This window comes from Octopus sinensis, linkage group LG3 (genome assembly GCF_006345805.1).
Source record: "Octopus sinensis linkage group LG3, ASM634580v1, whole genome shotgun sequence".
In the NCBI taxonomy this organism is placed as follows: domain Eukaryota; kingdom Metazoa; phylum Mollusca; class Cephalopoda; order Octopoda; family Octopodidae; genus Octopus; species Octopus sinensis.
Window position 1 is genome coordinate 60,128,703 of NC_042999.1, and position 20,000 is coordinate 60,148,702.

A 20,000-nucleotide genomic window follows, 5' to 3' on the forward strand; every position below is an offset into this window, starting at 1 on the left:
TTAATTTAAAATCTTCTGCTTCAACGCTATCTTCTCTGTTGTGTGTGTGTATATATGTATATATATACACATATATATATCGGATTAAAAGATGAATTTTATAAGTATGAAAAGATTGTGTATATTAAATTTATATATATATATATATGTCTATATTTGTGTATATGCATGCATACGCATACATATATGTATACACGCACAAGCACACATATTTCTCGAAATATAAAATGAATTTAATATATATATCTAAGAAAGCTTAATAAACGAAAAGCTTAGAGCAATATAAATTAATATATGTAAATTAAAGCAAAATATGAAATTGGTATATATGTTTATTTTAATATATATGCCTTGAGTTGTTTTTAATTAAGTTAGATTACATAACATTCAATAACATTTGAGCCCTTTGGGAGATACCTGCTTAAAAATGATTTGTGTTTTGAAAAATATACATAATTTATAGCTTTTGGCTATGAATTCGATCTACACATATTAATGGTCGCTGATGTCAGCTTTCTATTGTGTAAAACTGAAGACATTTAAATTTACTGAGAATTTATGTTAAAATTTACACGATGTATATAATATATTCCGTGACGCGAAAGCGTTTGGGTATACCATAGCTAAATTCAAATATTTGTTATTTCCAACGCAGCTGAATATGTTCTATTTATATTTTGTATGCACCCGGCTAGTAAGAACGTGGTCGCGTCCTCGGAGATTTAACACACGTTAATTTTAAACAGTTTATTTCCCCCATGTGTTGTGTTAATTTCAGTTCAGTTATTCAACATGGCATTACACACACGGTACATATTCACATACAACACACACACAACACCCTTACACACACATGCACACACACACACACACACACACACACACACACACACACACACACACACACACACACACACACACACACTCTCTCTCTCTCTCTCTCTCTCTCACTCAAACACAGGCAAATGCAGTTAGTCCCCAAAATATTCGAAATCATGATAGAGTACAATAATTTGAAAACATCTGATTTAGCCAAAATAAATAGATTGAGAATGATTGATATAGGCGTGAATTAAAGCAGGCTGAAAGTGAAAAGAACTTCTAAATAAGATTAGTTCGACATCAAATGATGAAGGCACGGATTTATTCCGCCCGCTAAATTTTATCAACGAGTTATGCGTCGGCTGAGACTTTAAAATTTGAATTCGCTCATGTTATATGATACATTTTAAAGTTTTTATATAAGGCATACACACAGCGCGGCTTTGAGGTAAGAATCTTACTTCTTAACCACGTGGTTCCGGGTTCAGTCCCACAGCGTGGAACTTTGGGAAAGTGTCTTCTACTATAGCCTCAGGCCGACAAAAGCCTTGTGAGGGGGTTTGGTACACAGAAACTGAAAGAAGCCCCTGGTATACATATATATATATATATGTGTGTATTTCTGTTTGTGTTTGTACCCCCATTACCGCTTGACAACCAGTGTTGATGTGTTTACGTCCCCGTAACTTAGCGGTACGGGAAAAGAAACCGATAGAATAAGTACTAGGCTTAAAATGAAGTCCTGTGTCTATTTGTTTGTCTAAAATCCTTCAAAGCTGTGCTCCAGCATGGCCGCAGTGAAATGCCTGAAACAAGTAAGAGAATAAAAGAATTTGACTACGGTCATGCTGGATCACCGCCATGAAGGGTTTTAGTCGAACAAAGCGACCTCAGGACTTATCTTTTAAGCCTGGTGCTCTATCGGTTCCTTTTGCTGAAGCGCTAGGTTACGTGGGTATAAACACATCAACATTAGTTGTCAAGCTGCGATGAAGGGGGAAGAGACACAGACAGAAATATATATATATATATATATATATATATATATATATATATATAATATATATATATACATATGTACGACGTGTTTCTTTCAGTTTCCGTCTACCAAATACACTTACAAGGCTTTGGTCAGCTCGAGGCTATAGTAGAAGGTATTTGCCCAAGGTGCCACACAGTGAGACTGAACCCGGAGCCATGTGGTTGAGAAGCAAGCTTCTTACCACAGAGCGCGTTCTTTTTTGTAAGAGGGTAGGTCGGTTATTCAAGAGAGAGATTCAGCTGATATTTCTTGCAAGTAAACACGACCGCTTTGCGGACCTCTGCTCGTCTTACTGTATAATCTAAAGTGAAACGTTCACTTGCTCTAACCTACACATTTCAGAGAATTTTCCAGACGATTATGTAACTGTATATTTGATTTATATTCAGCAAAGTGTATATTTAATTGTCACTCTCTGAACAATATCCTTTCACCGTCTGCAGCAATGGGTGAGTAACCAAGAAACTTAGTCAAACGTTCGCGATATTAACGCAACAACATTCAATCTCCTTTGCCACTAAGCTAAAATAATTAGCTATAAAGTGGTCGGTGTACAGGATTCATTTCTATTCATAGAGATTGGTTCACATAAAATAAATACAACGTCCTTGAGACAAATTTATCTCGGTTTAATGACTGTTAATGTACCGCTATGTTTAACACACACAAGTCTTTCTTCCTTCAAAATATAAATAATTTAGCAACACAAACGAAGTTGTGTATTGATCGTTGGCTAATTATACAATGAAGAATACAACATTTGACACCGAGACATGAGACTTCTCTAAATATATAATACAGATTTGGTTGTTGTTGCTGCTGCTGTTTAGCTTCAGGCCAACTCCGAGCCAGGGGGGATTATGATCAAAGACTTTTGCACTACCTTTATTTTTCCCTCAGATATTGTATGTTTTTCATTTGGATGAGGGATAGCGAACTTTGTGATGATACAATATTGTTTATTTTTTCTGAATCTCGCTTTGCAACCAAGTGGTTTCGAGTTCAAATACACTGCATGGCACTTTGAGCAGTGTAATTCTTCTACAGCTATGATTCGACCAATTAAGGCGGCGAGCTGGCTGAAACGTTAGCGCGCCGGGCGCAATGCTTAGCGGTATTTCGTCTGTCGTTACGTTTTGAGTTCAAATTCCGCCGAGGTCGACTTTGCCTTTCATCCTTTCGGGGTCGATAAATAAAGTACCACTTTCGCACTAGGCTCGATGTAATCAACTTAAACCCTTTGTCTGTCTTTGTTTGTCCTCTCTGTGTTTAGCCCCTTCTGGGCAGTAAAGAAATATATGATTCGACCAATGCTTTCTATATAAATTAGGTAAACATAAACTGTGTGAAAGCTCGTGTATCTATTTATCTATCTACCAATCTATATATCTATCTAGTTATATATATATATATATATATATATATATATATATATATATATATATATATATATATATATATATATATATATATATACATATTTATATACGGGGCAAATAATTCCCGAGAAAAAATAATTCACGAAAAATTAATTTGTGACGATATCATTAATTATGTTATTATCTAGTGTAACAATTTTAAAAATGATAATAACAGAATTAATAATATAGGTGATTGCAGGGCCCTCCCTACAAAATATTAAATAGATGAAAGATAAAAATTAATCAAAGGACATAATAAGTATGTCTCCCTGCTGGAAATAACAGTCAAAACTCATATTTAAATCGCCAAGTTTGGCCAAGTTTGGCCAAATACTCCACAGTTACTACTGACAGATGCGCAATATAGCAACAAGTTACAAATTTGTCGAACAGCTGTTGCGCAATGTATTCTACTCTAGGCAGGTGCATGTGATTTTTCAGCCGCATTTTGCTCGATAGTTTGGATGTAGTGGAGGGCCTGCGGCGTAGAACTTCTATGTGTATTCCGACTGCTTGCCAAGGATTTTAGCTAAGGTGGTGGGACGTTGTAAAGAATAAAAAAAAACAACTCTGGCTCGGTTAGTAGTTAATGGATGTGAAAGAGCCAAATCGTTGGCTTTAGATCATCTTCTTTATGAACATTATGAATACAGAACACACATGTTCACTACGATCTTGGCAGACGTCTACAACAACTAGTAGAAGACTGGGAGCGTTTCCAGCTGTGTTATCCAAGTAGTGGCACTGCTGAAGGACAAAAATAACGGGTATTTCATTGATAATTTCTGCCTATAATTGCTGAATGCAGAAATTTTAAGATTATGGCAAAGATTCTCATGAAGAGATTGGTGCTGGTCATAACTTGTGCATTTAGATCGATCCACTGATTCTCTCACACTTTGCATTAACACCAAAGAAAAGACGAGGAATAAATCTAACTAGGATAGGGCTTTAATCTACAAAATTCAATCAAATGCTTTTGATTAAGCATTTGACTGCCTCTTAACGGCTATCCAATTTAGATCCGTTATAAGAGTCTGAAATATTCGAACTTACAGTGACATCTGATTGGCTATCAGAATAAACAGCCATTATTAGAACCGTTTCAACTAACATGCCCAGTCCGCAAGGGGTTTGACTCTTGCTACATTGCTGCAGTAGCTAGATGTTTTAAGAGTCATCTGGCTTGAAATGGGAAGCAGGAAGATCGTATTTTAAAAGGTGAACGACATCATTTTCATGATGTTGGATACCTCAGGAATCGAGGTGGTTGCAGCGTAATAGAGGAATGCGATGAGGTAACCGCAGCACGTTTTAACCAGGATAAATCAATAGGTTTTGCTGCTCGGTTCGGAAAAGTAAGTCTATCAGTCTGTATTGTGAATGGTCATGTTTAAGGTGTTTGGGATTCTGTTTGTAACAGACCATCAAGTGGTTAGAAACTGAGTCGAAGATACGAACTGGCCGCGAAAGCATACACCTAAACAAGCTGAATGGAAGCTATTCCCTAGAGGACGAGCGGAGGAGATGAACCTATACATCCACTCAGTTATTTATTTCTGCTTGGCTATCGATATATTTGATATTTTCATTCTGACCAGTTTGTAACGCTTTTACTTTCACTACCGCCGACGATGCGTCGGTAAGCGCTAAAGCCGCGCCATTCTCAGAAATTTCCATACTGCAGCAAGCAGGTAAAACTACAGCTTGTCAGACAAATCATTCCACAGCTCATTTTCTTGGCGCAGTCCTGTATCCAACACAGATCAAGTTCGAGTGGCTTGCGTGTTAAATGTTGTCAAGCGTTCTCAGTTATATAACAGTAAGGAAAAATGTCCAGTAGCACATCAATATTAACAAAATATTCGTGCTGATACTACCATACGTGGGAAGGTGCGTGTAAGAATTCATCATATCCAACGCACCACAAAAGCTAAATTGATAACAATGGCCGAAGAACATAAGAACTTACTGGAATGAGGTTCAGCCCTGTAACAAAATCGGACATGAACTGCTATTATGTTCCAGATGTTAGTTGCACCACAAGCTTTTCGTTGGGCTTCAAGGAATATGACTAAATGCAAGTGGTGATTGAGAGCTGGAAGCTCAAAAGTTACAACCTCAACGTTTTCTGACAACGTTTAATGACAACTTCGACGTTTTCTGCTTTGAGGAACAGCAAGAAAGAGATTTTATTGATGTCCAATGCTGCTACCAGCACCCCAGCAACAGTAGTAACCATAGTAATGTTATACGGTAATAAGTACAACAGCAGAAGCAGTTAGGGGAATTATGAAATTACGATAATGACAGCCAACAAAGAATGAGTCTACGTTGAGTTGTTCTAAAGATAATATTTCCTCAAGCAGACACAGAGGAACGTCGGGGATATGCATTCATATCCTTTGTACTTTCCGATTCTTCGCAGAAAGAAGAGGATGGGAGCAACAAAGAAGAAACGGAAAGATGCAGAGGTGGAGAAAATTGAAGTGGGGTTGAGATAGGATAAATAATCGTTCTCAGAAGGTCCAAGCGTTTGACAGCGGAACTCTTGCAAAACAAAAATTGTGTGGTGAAATAAGTCAGCAACAGCAGCAGCAGTGGCAGCAGTGGCAGCAGCAGCAGCAGGAATACCACCATTAACAACAATAACACCAGTGAAAGGAAACAAGAGCAAAATAATAATCCACAACAACACCAGTAAGATCAGAAACAAACAATAAAAGCAGACGATAAGCAGATAAAAGCAGACGATAAGCAGATAAAAGCAGACGATAAGCAGATAAAAGCAGACGATAAGCAGAGGATAAGAAGCTAAAAGAAGACGATAAGACGCAACCTAAACAATATTAACAATAGAAGCATTCATAAAACATCATCAATAATCATATCTTTTACAATTTCACTACTCTCACTGAAAAAAAAAAAGCAAGTAAACGGAATTCCTCCAAAAACATAATTGATGGGGCATAAAGGAATCAATTCCTCTCCGCGCCAAAATGTAGACTGACCATTACTGCAAAGAATATCAGGAACCAATTCAGAACTCCCGGAAAGATTGCAGTCAACACAGGGGATATCAGAAAGAACTCTAATGCAAAGATGTTTGAAGGGTATAACGGAATAGGAGAAGCCAACAGAAAATGCATTATGATATTTCATGCGGAAGGGAAACGGCGCTTTAGCACTTCCTCGTTGCTAAACACAAAGGAATCATGGTTCGAGATAGGAACGTGCTCTGAAACAGTTGGAAAGACGTTTGATGAATTAGCGGCAGAGATGTAGTGTAGCCGTTCAACCCTTTGGGTGGATAAAATATAGTACCTGTCAAATATCGATGGTGTTGGTGTTTCCGTTAAAAATAAAGCCACTTGATGGCAATTACCCCGCAAAACTAGAGAGAGAATGCATGCCAAGAATGGCCCATAAGATTTAGGCTAAAAACGGATACAGATGGTATGATACTAGCAGCAGGAAACCAATGCGTATCCTGAAGCAACAGCAAAAATAAAATAGTAAAAATTGTGGTAGCATCAAGTGCAGATTATACCAACAGTACAATAAGATGTTTGTCTACTAATCTCACGTTTCTCACCGCTTGCCAAGTCTCAAGGTATCTAAATACAGAAACGATCAGGTCGGTTATTATGCCCACTCGGTTAGGTGCCAACATTCCGGGATGAAAACGGACAAGAAATGTTATAGACATGAACTAAACGCGGAGCATGACAGCAGCCTAGCTAATAATCTTCCGGTTCATGTCTATTCAAACTCAACGATCAGGAACAATAAACCAGGATTGGTAAGAAAATATACGCGTGCTGATAAACATGTGATTGCTCGATAGAAAGTTGAGAAACTTTGCAAATACACGGTCCTTGACATTTAAATAAACAAGATGTGACATAAGGCATACGCAAAAACGGCACCAGTAATATTTTGAGCACTAGAAATGATTTCGAGGAAAAAACAACGATTAATAAAAACATACGAACTATACTAGAACTGACAGCACAAGTCAAAAGTGTAAATCTATTAGATGCAGCCCACATCCTGTAGACGATACTCTCAATTCAAGTGCATAACTGAAAAAGTACTTTGCATGCAACAAATATCGTAAACCATAACAAATTAATAAAGTAACATGGCAGTGAATTAGCAGAATCGTTAGCCCGCCGGAGAAACTGCTTAGCAACATTTTGTCTGACTTTACATTTTGAGTTCAAATTGCCTTCTATCCTTTTGTGTTCGATAAAATAAATACCAGTGAAATATTGAGGTCGATATAATCGACTTCCCCCCTCAAAAACTGTTGGCCCTGAGCCAAAATTTGAACCTAAAGACGGCGGGCTGGTAGAATCGTTTGCTCGCTGGAAAAAATACTTTACGTTCTGATTTCAAATTCCACTAGGGACTACCTTTCCTTTCATCCTTTTGGAGTCGATAAAATAAGCAGCAGTTGAGCACAGGAGTTGATGTAATCGACTTACTCCTTCGACTTAACCTAAAATTGCTGGCCACGAGCCAAAATTTGAAACCAATAAAATAACACAACCCACACAATTTCCTGCTATAAAAAAAATATAACAGAACACATACTTGCTGAAGCGATCCCGACATTTTGACCACAACTCACACAACTAATTAACACCGCTACTACTAATTAACTGTGGAGGCGCAGTGGCCCAGTGGTTAGGGCAGCGGACTCACGGTCGGAGGATCGGTGTTTCGATTCCCAAACCGGGCGTTGTGTGTGTTTATTGAGCGAAAACACCTAAAGTCCCACGAGGCTCCGGCAGGCGGTGTTGGTGACCCCCTGTTGTACTCTTTCGCCCCAACTTTCTCTCACCCTTTCTTCCTGTTTCTTGGGTAACGCTTGAGTAACCCTGCGATGGACTGGCGTCCCGTCCAGCTAGGGGGAACTCATATGCCATAGAAACCGGGAAACCGGGCCCATGAGCCTGGCAAGGCTTGGAAAGGGCGCATAAAAAGACTACTAATTAACTAATTTACAGTACACTACTACTTATACAGAATAAAGCCTCTGACATTGAAACTGGTGAGTTCCAAACTATAATTGTTCCGGCTCTTTACGTTACGGGCTTAAATCCAGCCGAGGTCAACTCAGCGTTTCATCTCTTCGTGGTGGATAAAATTAACCTGTAAAGCTCTGGGATTTGCACTTATGTAACATGGAATGCTGAGGACATTTTATGAAAATTAGACTACCATGCACACATAAAAAGCAAAATAATAGTTAAAATATCTTCTTAATATATATTGGTAGCAAGTTTTATTTCATCTGAAAATCATTAGTTGAACTATGAGTCCTCTTGCATTCTGGGAGGAATGAGAGCGTCTGGGTGATATTAGACTCTAACAAACGCCCATAAATGCGTCCTATATAATTTATCGGGTTTTATGTGTTTAGTTCAAGTCAAGTACCGATGTCAATGCTATTAACTATCCCATTTCAAATAAAATTTACTGGCCTTGTGCCTAAATCATAAATAGATTTTCAGTGGGCGGTGCATTGGTATAACCTCTAGAGTGCCGGAATTAATGCCATACGAAAAATCCGGAACATACATGATAGGTCACGTGTGTTATCATGAGCTTCTCTAGATCGCAGTTTGTCAATCTTGTATGGCTGGAAGCATTCTTTTGTTATTATTAAGGATTTAGGCGGCTAGTTGGCAGAACCATTAGCTGACCGGACTTAATACTTATCGGCATTTTTGTCAACGCTTTACGTTCTGAATTGAAATGACACTGACGACGACTTTGCCTTTCATGCATTTGGCGTCGATAAAATAAGGACCACACGAGCATTGGGATAGATATATTCGAATGCGCCCACATAAAATTCAGTCGTTCTGTCTAGAGTAGAAAGAATCACAAGCATTATTTACATTATTTACATTTGACGGATATTTGTCCTCATCTTGTTTGTTGTTAACACAACGTTTCGGCTGATATACCCTCCAGCTTTCATCAGGTGTCTTGGGGGAAATTTCGAACCTGGGTTCTCATTCCTAAGGTATATTTTTCAATGTTATTATTATTATTGAGTGAGAGAGCAGTGCATGCCATCAAAGTGACACTAGGGTAAAATATACGAAGCCCAGTATACCCATAATGACTACCCGTCTGATAAGGGTACACCAGGCACATGCATCATAACCATATGTGCGCGACATGGTGATCTCATATCAAGATAACCAGCGCATGACCTTGCAGGTGGGGCCCAGTTAGAATTTTCTCAGGTCGAGGAGCCTATCCCGCTCAAAAGGTCCCTGAATATGGATTGTTTAAGGATATTGAACGAACCACCCATGTTTCCAAAGGTGAATTATCCAAACTTCTAAGAATTCTTCTCAACACCTGGCTATGATGGTCCCCCACTACTTCTGCTCGTGATCAGAGATGCACATATCGTCAGCCACTAATAGGCATGCTCAACTGGTTAAGGTCAAACAACTGACAAGAAAATCTGATGTATGGAGCAGAATATTTGCTGTAGCCCATCTTTTGTACCAAGACAAAACAATGTACATGATAACACTTCCAATCAGTTAAGATCAGAAGCCATGAGAGCCACTGTCTGGTACAGCATCAGGGCATTTATTATTATTATTATTATTATTATTGTTATTGTTCAGGTCACTGCTTGGAATAGAATTCGGAATCTTGGGGTTAGCAGCCCACGCTCCTAACCACTACGCCATATGCCCGTGGGCATCTCTTAAATATAGAACTGTGAAGAATTATAATTTTTTTCGGCGGTGAGCAAGCACAATTATTATCATGCCAAAAAAAAAATGTTCAGCAACATTTCTTCCGACGTTCTGAGTTCAAATTCCGCCGAGGTTCTACTTTTATTTTCGGAGTCGATAAATTAAGTACCAGTGGAGTACTATGGTAGATGTAATGGACTGGTCCCCTCCCACAAAATTTCAGGTCTTGTGCCTTCAATAGAAAGAATTATAAATATTAAGAAATAAGAGAAGTTGTAGGGATGATGAAAGTTCTAGTAATAATATTAATTCAACCTATATTAGGGATAACCTATATTTATCTATTTATTGCTAATTCAATTATGTTGAAAGCACGCATATATATATATATATATATTATATATATATATATATATATACATACACACACAAACGTGTGTATATGTTTATATGACTAAGCTTATGAGAGAGTGGATATGTGAGTTTGTGTATGTGTGAATGTGTGAACGTGATTTACAGCCTGTGTCTTTATGGAAACATTTTCGTTAAAACGGCGCCAAGAACCATATTTTCCGCCGCCAAGTAATGTCTGTCAAGCTGATAAAAAAAATCCCGACGAAACCATTTTGCCTGCCTTGCTCTGATCTATCTATCTATCTATCTATCTATCTATCTATCTATCTATCTATCTATCTATCTATCTATCTATCTATCTATCTATCTATCTATCTATCTATCTATCTATCTATCTATCTACCTACCTACCTACCTACCTACCTACCTACATACCTATCTATCTATCTATCTATCTATCTATCTATCTATCTATCTATCTATCTATCTATCTATCTATCTATCTATCTATCTATCAAACATCCCTCCAAAGACAGACTGAGACATGCACACGAACACATACATACACACAAATATACATACACGTACATATATATGCATATCTGTCTATTTATCTATCTATCTGTCTATATATACGTACTTACATATATACATACAGAGAGACAGACACACATGTACACACACACACATACGCACGTACATCATACATACATATACACACACACATACACTCCTGTTCATCTAATTTCGAGAGAACAAAGAAGGAAATTGCAGGTACATGGATAGCCTTTACTGAAGTTAATACACAACAGATACATCATTTTGAAACATGCCTGCCTGGTTTTGTAATTGATGAAGGAGGAATGAAAATAAAATAATATATACTGAGTTAGATTTGGAAGTCAGTATAATGAAGAGATGAGTGCGATGCAAACAGACCAAGATATTTATCGAAATAATTAAACATAGGCGCAGAATTGGCTGTGTGGTAAGTAACTTGCTTACCAACCACATGGTTCTGGGTTCAATCCCACTGCGTGGCAATTTGGGAAAGTATCTTCTTCTATAGCCTTGTGAGTGGATTTGGTAGACAGAAACTGAAAGAAGCCCGTCGTATATATGTATATGTATATATATATATATATATATATATGTATGTGTGTTTCTTTGTGTGTCTGTGTTTGTCCCCTCCCCCAACATCGCTTGACAACCGATGCTGGTGTGTTTACGTCCCCGTAACTTAGCGGTTCGGCAAAAGACACCGATAGAATAAGTACTAGGCTTACAAAGAATAAGTTCTGCGGTCAATTTGTTCCACTAAAAGTGGTGCTCCAGCATGGCCGCAGTCAAATGACTGAAACAAGTAAAAGAGTATTGCAACGAAGCATATAATAATAATGATAATATTATTATTATTGAGAGAGGGAGCAGTGCATGCCATCAAAGTGACACTGGGGTAAAATATACGAAGCTCAGTATACCCATCATGACTACCCGTCTGATAAGGGTACACTAGGCACATGCATCACAGCCATATGTGCACGACATAGTGATCTCATACCAAGATAAACAGCACATGAACTTGCAGGTGGCACCCAGTTAAAATTTTCTTCTGGTCGAATAACCTATCCCGCTCAAAAGGTCCCTGAATAAGGGTTGTTCAAGGATTTTGAACGAAACACCCATGTTTCCAGAGGTGAATTATTCAAACCCCAAAGAATTTCTCTCAACACATGACTATGGTACTGGTGGCCGACCCTATAAAAAGCTTTCGACTGATCAAAATTGAGTAGGGGCCCACCCATGCTAGGTTCCTTACCTACCTTCTCTATGATGTAGCGCATGAGGTGGAGGTTATCGTGGACAGTTGTGTTCGAGATAGCGCATGTCTACGCGTCACCATCCAACTCATCGACGACAATCACCAACCTCTTGGCTAACTCCTTAGCCAAAATCTTATAATCTGCATTCAACAGAGTTATAGGTCTAAAATTATCAGTTTTTTCCCTCTTGATCGGGTCCTTCCTCAACAGCATCACCACCCCACGGCTCACAGCACTGGGAATTCTCCTATTCTGCTGCCAGGTGTTGTAAACGTCTGTCAAGAGACCACCGAACAAGTCTGACATATGAAAGTAAAGCTCGAAGAGCAGACCATCAGTCACCACCACCACCACGGAGGTATGAGCAAGTGTGTCCTTGGGAACAGTATCAGAAGGCATCAAGAGAAATACAAAGGAAATTGGAATAGAGTGCCCAGTAGAACTGTTACAAAAGGTTTGCCTCCTTGGCACGACCAGAATAATCAGGAAAGTATTAGCTGAAAAGAGCGAATAGCATGGTACCGCAGGTTGCAGGTAGTAAGCCCGCTACACATGGAAGTTCCAACAGAACCTGTGTTAAAGAGAAAATAGGAATAATAATAATAATAATAATAATAATAATAATAATAATAATGATGATGATGATGATGATGATGATGATGATATGATGATGATGATAATAATAATTCTGAAATGTCAAATAAAAATAGAAATGAGAATGGCGAGAATGAAACTGGAACACCATGTGAAGGTTTCTCTCGCCCGACAGGTGCCCCTCGCGTGAGCAGCGTGCGACCATTCGTCATCAAGCGACTGCTAAAAGAAGGATGAAAGAAATAAATGTGATTTTAAAGGAGTGATACCTTCTGGGTAATCCGAGAAATGACAACGAAGTACCCGCTAGGGGATATAGAAAAAGAATGTACAGGGCATGGAGTGACAGAGGCCCATTTGAATTAAGTGAACAAAATCTGTGTGACCAAGCTAGAGAAATCAGAAAGAATGAATGGTTATCTTCAGTTGAACTAGAAAGCATTAAGAGACGGGTGCTTAGGGATAGTAAGACTAGCGGTGAACGGAAGGATGAGGAAGAGAATGCAGATAGCAAAATTATGGCAGAGGAGTTAAAGGAAGAAAACGAAGATGAGGCTAAGAATATTGATCAGGAAAGCGATGAGAGAACTGAGGAGCAGATATCCGTTATAAAATGAAATGATTGATATTTGGATCTCTGGTGAACAGAACTTTCATACGGGATTTAAAAGAGTAGAGAGAAAGAAATTCAATGAATTGGTCAGGAAGATAAATGATATCACAGGCGATATCAGGACTGACAACATCACAGATACCAACAATCTGATAAATGCAAACTCGATCTTTATAGCCCGGAAGCTAGGTTTGAAAGCCAAAGGTAAATGTCAATATAACTTGAAGGAACCGTGGTGGTAAAGGAGAATAACGCAGTCTATTAACGAGAGCTGAAAGCATATTAATATTCTGGAACGGAAAAAGAGAAATGAAGTTCAGCGAGAGAAATATGTTGAGCTAGAGAGGAAGTATAGGGTGAAAAGAAAAGGGATTAGTGTTGTGATTGAGGAATTGAAACAGAAGTTGAAAGCTAAAGCACATAAACTAAAGGGATGTGAAAAGAGAATTGAGCAGTACAAATTAAACAGACTTTTCGGACAATATCAGGAACGAATCTATCAGGAACTGGATGGGAAAGAAAAAGGGGAAAAAGCCGTGCCGGATGCTGAAGAAAGTAAAAGATTCTGGTCAAACAAATTGTCCCAGGAGAAACAGCACGAAACTGAAGCAGAGTGGTTAAAGAGTCTCAAAGAGGAGAGTGGAGAGTATCAGCAGGAGGATTTGAGAATAACCGAGGAGAGGATTAGAGATCAGTGCAGGGAAATTCCTAACTGGAAAGCGCATGACCCAGATGGGGTTCAGAGCATTTGGCTTGAAAACTTGACAGCTCTGCACAGGAGAATTGCGAGACAGATGAACGAAATACTGATTAGTGACATCCACGTACAGGTCTGGATGACAAAAGGAAGAACGGTACTATGCCAGAAGGACCCGAGTAAAGGAAATGCGGTTGGAGTCTTCCGACCTATATCTTGTTTGCTACTGATGTGGAAACTGACGACAGGCATCATATCAAACTCCACCTGTAAGTACTTAAAGGAGAACGACCTACTACCAGTGGAACAAAAGGGGTGTAGACGTAAGAGTAGAGGAACGAAGGATCAATTACTATCCTGGCTGATTGTAAGAAGAGACAAAAATTTGGCGATGGCATGGATGGACTATAGGAAAGCATATGGCATGGTTCCACACTCATGGATTATTGAATGTCTTAAATTGCTTAAGGTCTCCCACAATATCCTGAAGTTAATACAAAACTCAAACACAACGTGGCGAACTTAACTCGCAGCATGGGGAGATAAGCTGGGACAGGTAAACGTCACTTCCGTGCCTTTAGTGTTTATCTCTAACGTGTTATGAATTTCTGGAAATTATTCAAAAGCCCCAGCTCAAAAGTTGAGCGGAACAGATTACCTAAAGGATTTTCTTCGACGTTAGGCCCTCTTCGAGAAGGTCGCCGCACTTACCTGTCACCAACACTCTATAGAACGTCATGGTTGAACTTCGACTGACTGTATTGGCCAACTAGCAGAAGGCTGTGAGTATCTCACTATACTTTAGGTGCCAAGCAGCCTCCCTTGGTCTACGCTTTCTCCACGAGTGGAGAAATGAGAACGGCGTGAATGAGGCTGGAACACCATGTGAAGGTCTCTCTCGCCCGATAGGTGCCCCTCGCGTGAGCAGCGTGGGACCAGTCGTCATCAAGCAACTTCTAAAAGAAGGACGAAAGAAATAAATGTGATTTTAAAGGAGTGATACTTTCTGGGTAATCCGAGAAATGAAAAACGAAGTACCCGCTAGTGGATATAGAAAAAGAATGCACAGGGCATGGAGTGACAGAGGCCCATTTGAATAAAGTGAACAAAATCTGTGTGACCAAGCTAGAGGAATCAGAAAGAATGAATGGTTATCTTCAGTTGAACTAGAAAGCATGTCAAAGAGTTATATGGAACTAGCAAGCATATAACTCCTGCAGATCTTATCAAGTTGAATTATACACGATATGCCACGAATACTTTTAAGATCCGATACTACTAAGACATACATTCCTTTACGTCAAAGAACAGAAAGAACTTCTAATCTCAGTCACGATTCGCTTCAAATTAAGAGATAGCAGAATCAAAGGTATACACTTAATATAAAGCATCATAGATATACTAATATACTAATGGCATTAGGAATGTAAATTGTGTTTACCTGAGCTGTCCCAAATACTTAAAAATAAACAAAATCGGAAGATTCTAGATCTTGTCTATATGACGCCACCAATGATCATTTCGTTTGGATAATTTTGTAGAGAATATTGCTTGTTGTTTTGTTTGTTCCTTCTCGAGCCACGCCAGGCTAATAAGGGCTGGTTTCCCGGTTTCCTTGGCGTATAGGTTCCTCACCTGGACGGGACACCGGTCCGTCGCAGGTGAACTGCAAGATGCAGGAGGAAAGAATGAGAGAAAGTTGTGGTGAAAGAGTCAGCAGAAGTTCGCCATTAACTTTTGCCGGAGCCGCGTGGAGCTTAGGTGTTTCGCTCATAAGCACACACATCGCCCGGTCTGAGATTCGAACCCGCGATCCCTCGACCGCGAGCCCGCTGCTCTAACCACTAGGCCATGTGCATCCGCCTGTAAAGAATATACAGAATTTAAAAACACTTCAATATTTCTGAAAGGGAAATTTCGAAACGAAAGAGAGTAGTATCCCCTGGTTTTCCTTTATAAAAGATTATGTTCAGCTAAGAGTAGTAACGGAACTCGCCAGGGTATCACGCAACCTTCTGTCGTATTTTCCCCGCTAGGTGAGTCAACTCAACTGATTTCTCATTAACACTATTAATTTATATTGAAGTCGCTTAAAGGACCGCACGTGACGAGAAACTCCAAGCAGCAGCAGATTGAACTATGAACTGCAGTTTTATATTACCACACACACACACAAGCATTAATATAATAATATATGATTATACATATGAATATATATATGTATATCTATCTATCTATCTATCTATCTATCTATCTATCTATCTATCTATCTATCTATCTATCTATCTATCTATATATATATATATATATATATATATATATACGAATGAGTACACAAACACACATACACATACACATGCGCATACATACGCACACAAATGTGTGTTTATGCTTGTGTGAATAAATGCATATGTGTACGTGACTATATATATATATATATATATGTGTGTGTGTGTGTGTGTGTGTGTGTAAAGGATTTTTATGTATTTCGCTTGAAAACTTTTCCAAGTTCCTTACGTCCACTACGTGACTGACATTAATGAGAGAATTCAAGAGCAGGAATGAAACGAATATCTAACAGTCAATCTAGTATAGGGAGAAGTTCATAAGAAATACATATTCCGTTGTGTTATGCTTACTCGCCCGTAAATCTAATAAGAGCAAAACCTTTGGAAACGTAAATAATTGTTATTTGCATGTGGTGTCATTTAAAGTGTTGGTGATAGACTAACTCGGTTGTACGACTGAGCTTGGCTGCTCGCCAGATGTTATCAAGGTTATTAAAGTTAGAATGGAAAGGAGAGAAAAAAAAATGTTAACGGTTAGGAAAGAAATACAGAAAAATAGGAGATAAAACGGGATGAGATAGAGAAAGAAAAAGATAAACGCGTGTGTAAATACGATACACGTGTGTGTGTATGTTATGCATATACATACATAAATGCATATATATATATATATATTATATATATATATATATATATATATATATATATATATATACATAAATATATGTATATACATTCAATTATATAGATATATAATTCCCTCTCTCTCTCTCATATATATATAATTATTTACATACATATATATATAAATGCATATATATATATATATATATATATATATATATATATAATATATATTATATATATATATATATATATATATACACATATATATAATATATATATATGTGTATATATATGTGTATATATACAGATATATATATATATACATATATATATTACATACATACATATATATATATATATATATATATATATATATATTACATACATACATACACACACACACACATATATAATATATATATATATATATATATATATAATATATATATATATATATATATATATATATATATATATATATATATATACGTACATGTAACGTGATAACTAAGCGGAAATTAAGGGAATATGAGAAGCGCCAATGATAGAATGACAAGAGGGAAATGTTTGAGCGAGTCAATGAAAAAAATGTAAGCCTCTATATAAGAAGAATAAGTGAAAAGGCGTGAAAAACGGCGAGGATGATATGAAAAGACACCGGGGAAATTGGAAGGGAAAAGAAAGGTTAACAACGACCAAAAGAGATTGCTAATTATATAAGACAGGGAGGAAAGAAGATGTGTTTGCAAAAATGGAGGCCGAGAAAGAGTAGAGATATAAAGCGAGAAGTTATGAGAATAGAAGAATACATGAATGTTCGTCTTTTTTCTTGTAAAGGTATTCTTCTCTACTCTAGGCACAAAGCCCGAATTTTTGGAGAGGGGGGGGCAATCGATTAGATCGACCCCAGTACGCTAATGTACTTAATTTATCGACCCCGAAATGATGAAAGGCAAAGTCGACCCCGGCGGAATTTGAACACACAACGTAACGACGGGAGAAATACCTATTTCTTTACTACCCACAAGGAGCTAAACACAGAGAGGACAAACAAGGACAGACAAACGGATTAAGTACTTATTTAATCGACCCGGAAAGGGTGAAAGGCAAACTCGGCCTCGGCGGAATTTGAACTCAGAACGTAGCGGCAGACGAAATACCTATTTCTTTATTACCCACAAGGGGCTAAACACAGAGGAGACAAACAAGGACAGACATAGGTATTAAGTCGATTACATCGACCCCAGTGCGTAACTGGTACTTAATTTATCGACCCCGAAAGGATGAAAGGCAAAGTCGACCTCGGCGGAATTTGAACTCACAACGTAACGCAGACGAAATACCGCTAAGCATTTCGCCCGGTGTGCTAACGTTTCTGCCAGCTCGCCGCCTTTTTTCTTACTCCTTTACTTGTTTCAGTCATTTGACTGTGGCCATGCTGGAGCACCGCATTTAGTCGAGCAAATCGACCCCAGGACTTATTCTTTGTAAGCTTAGTACTTATTCTATCTGTCTCTTTTGCCGAACTGCTAAGTTACGTGGACGTAAACACACGAGCATCGGTTGTCAAGCGATGTTGGGGGACAAACCCAGACACACAAACATATACACACGGTCCTTCAACGATCATGCCGATTGATTTCCATAAGTTTTCTATCGGATATAAAGCCAGGGTTTATAAAGGTTACTCAGCACTCAAATGCTTTTGCTTTTGCTAATTTTTTTGTTTATTCCTGAGATATGTTTCGATAGTTAAGTTGCTGGAAATTCAAAACCAGTTCAAATCATCCTTTCCATATAGGAACATGGTCTTCGCAAAGATCTCAAGATAGGTTTTAATATTAACGAAACCTTTACCATAAATCATAGAAGCGACTATTTTACCAGATAAGACGCTCCAAACAGTAACTTTCATAATTCCAGGCTTAAGTCTTGGATCCTTGAATGCTGGATGGAACTCTTCTGTATGACGCGGATGTACACTCAGCTATCAAAGCTGAACAATTTAGATCAGGCTTATATCAGACCATAAGATATTCTGCTTCTTTTATGACAGCCAGTTCTCATCTCCCTGAGCGACCTGAATGCAAAGCATGCTATTTTCCCACAGAAAACGACTGACATCTCACATACCTAAACAACTTCAGTCGATTTACAATGGTAATAACATCAAACTACAAAAGGCATTTCGGTCGACCGACGTTCGAGGTAACAACTGCGCTCATCTTACTATTTCTACATCGACAAGCAATGAACTTATCGTTCCATCTTTTCATAAGATTTTTTTCCAAGTTGACATGAGAGATGATGTTGAGAATAACCACCATTGAAAATGTCCACAAGATGGCGGACTTCCAACTTTAGCAGCTGCAACTAGCCAAATCCATTTCAAATTATTCAGTTTAACAATATGCGATCACTTCTCTGGTAAAATTTTCATTTAACAATGGCCATATATTTCACGATGATATAATCAAATAGTTATCATTTAAAAAGAATATAATACACAATATCAAAATTAGAATAATTTTTTTCCTGAAACATTCTTAAATTACGTGACGTTAATTAATGTGGCTTTATTATTATTGTTCATCAACGGGATTATGCCAATTAAAATCTTCGTGTTTAAACTTAAATTATTTAAAAGACTAGAAAATTCTCCTTTTAGTTTATATATAGTTTGAATGGTAAGTGATTAAATAAACGGAAATAATTAAGTTAATCATCAGCATATTCATGTCTTTATCAAAGTGACGTCACTGGGAATGTGTGTGTGTATGTGTGTGTGTGTATAAACAATATAAGAATACTTACATATTGCCTGAATATGTGAATGTGTGTGCTGACTGCGTTTTCTTGTGTGAACTGTATATATAGGAGCCCGCGGTGAAATATATCTGCATGTGTATGTTTATCTATTTATATATATATGTTTGTGTGTTTCTAATTAAATGCATATCTGTCAGAACTGAATACGTATAT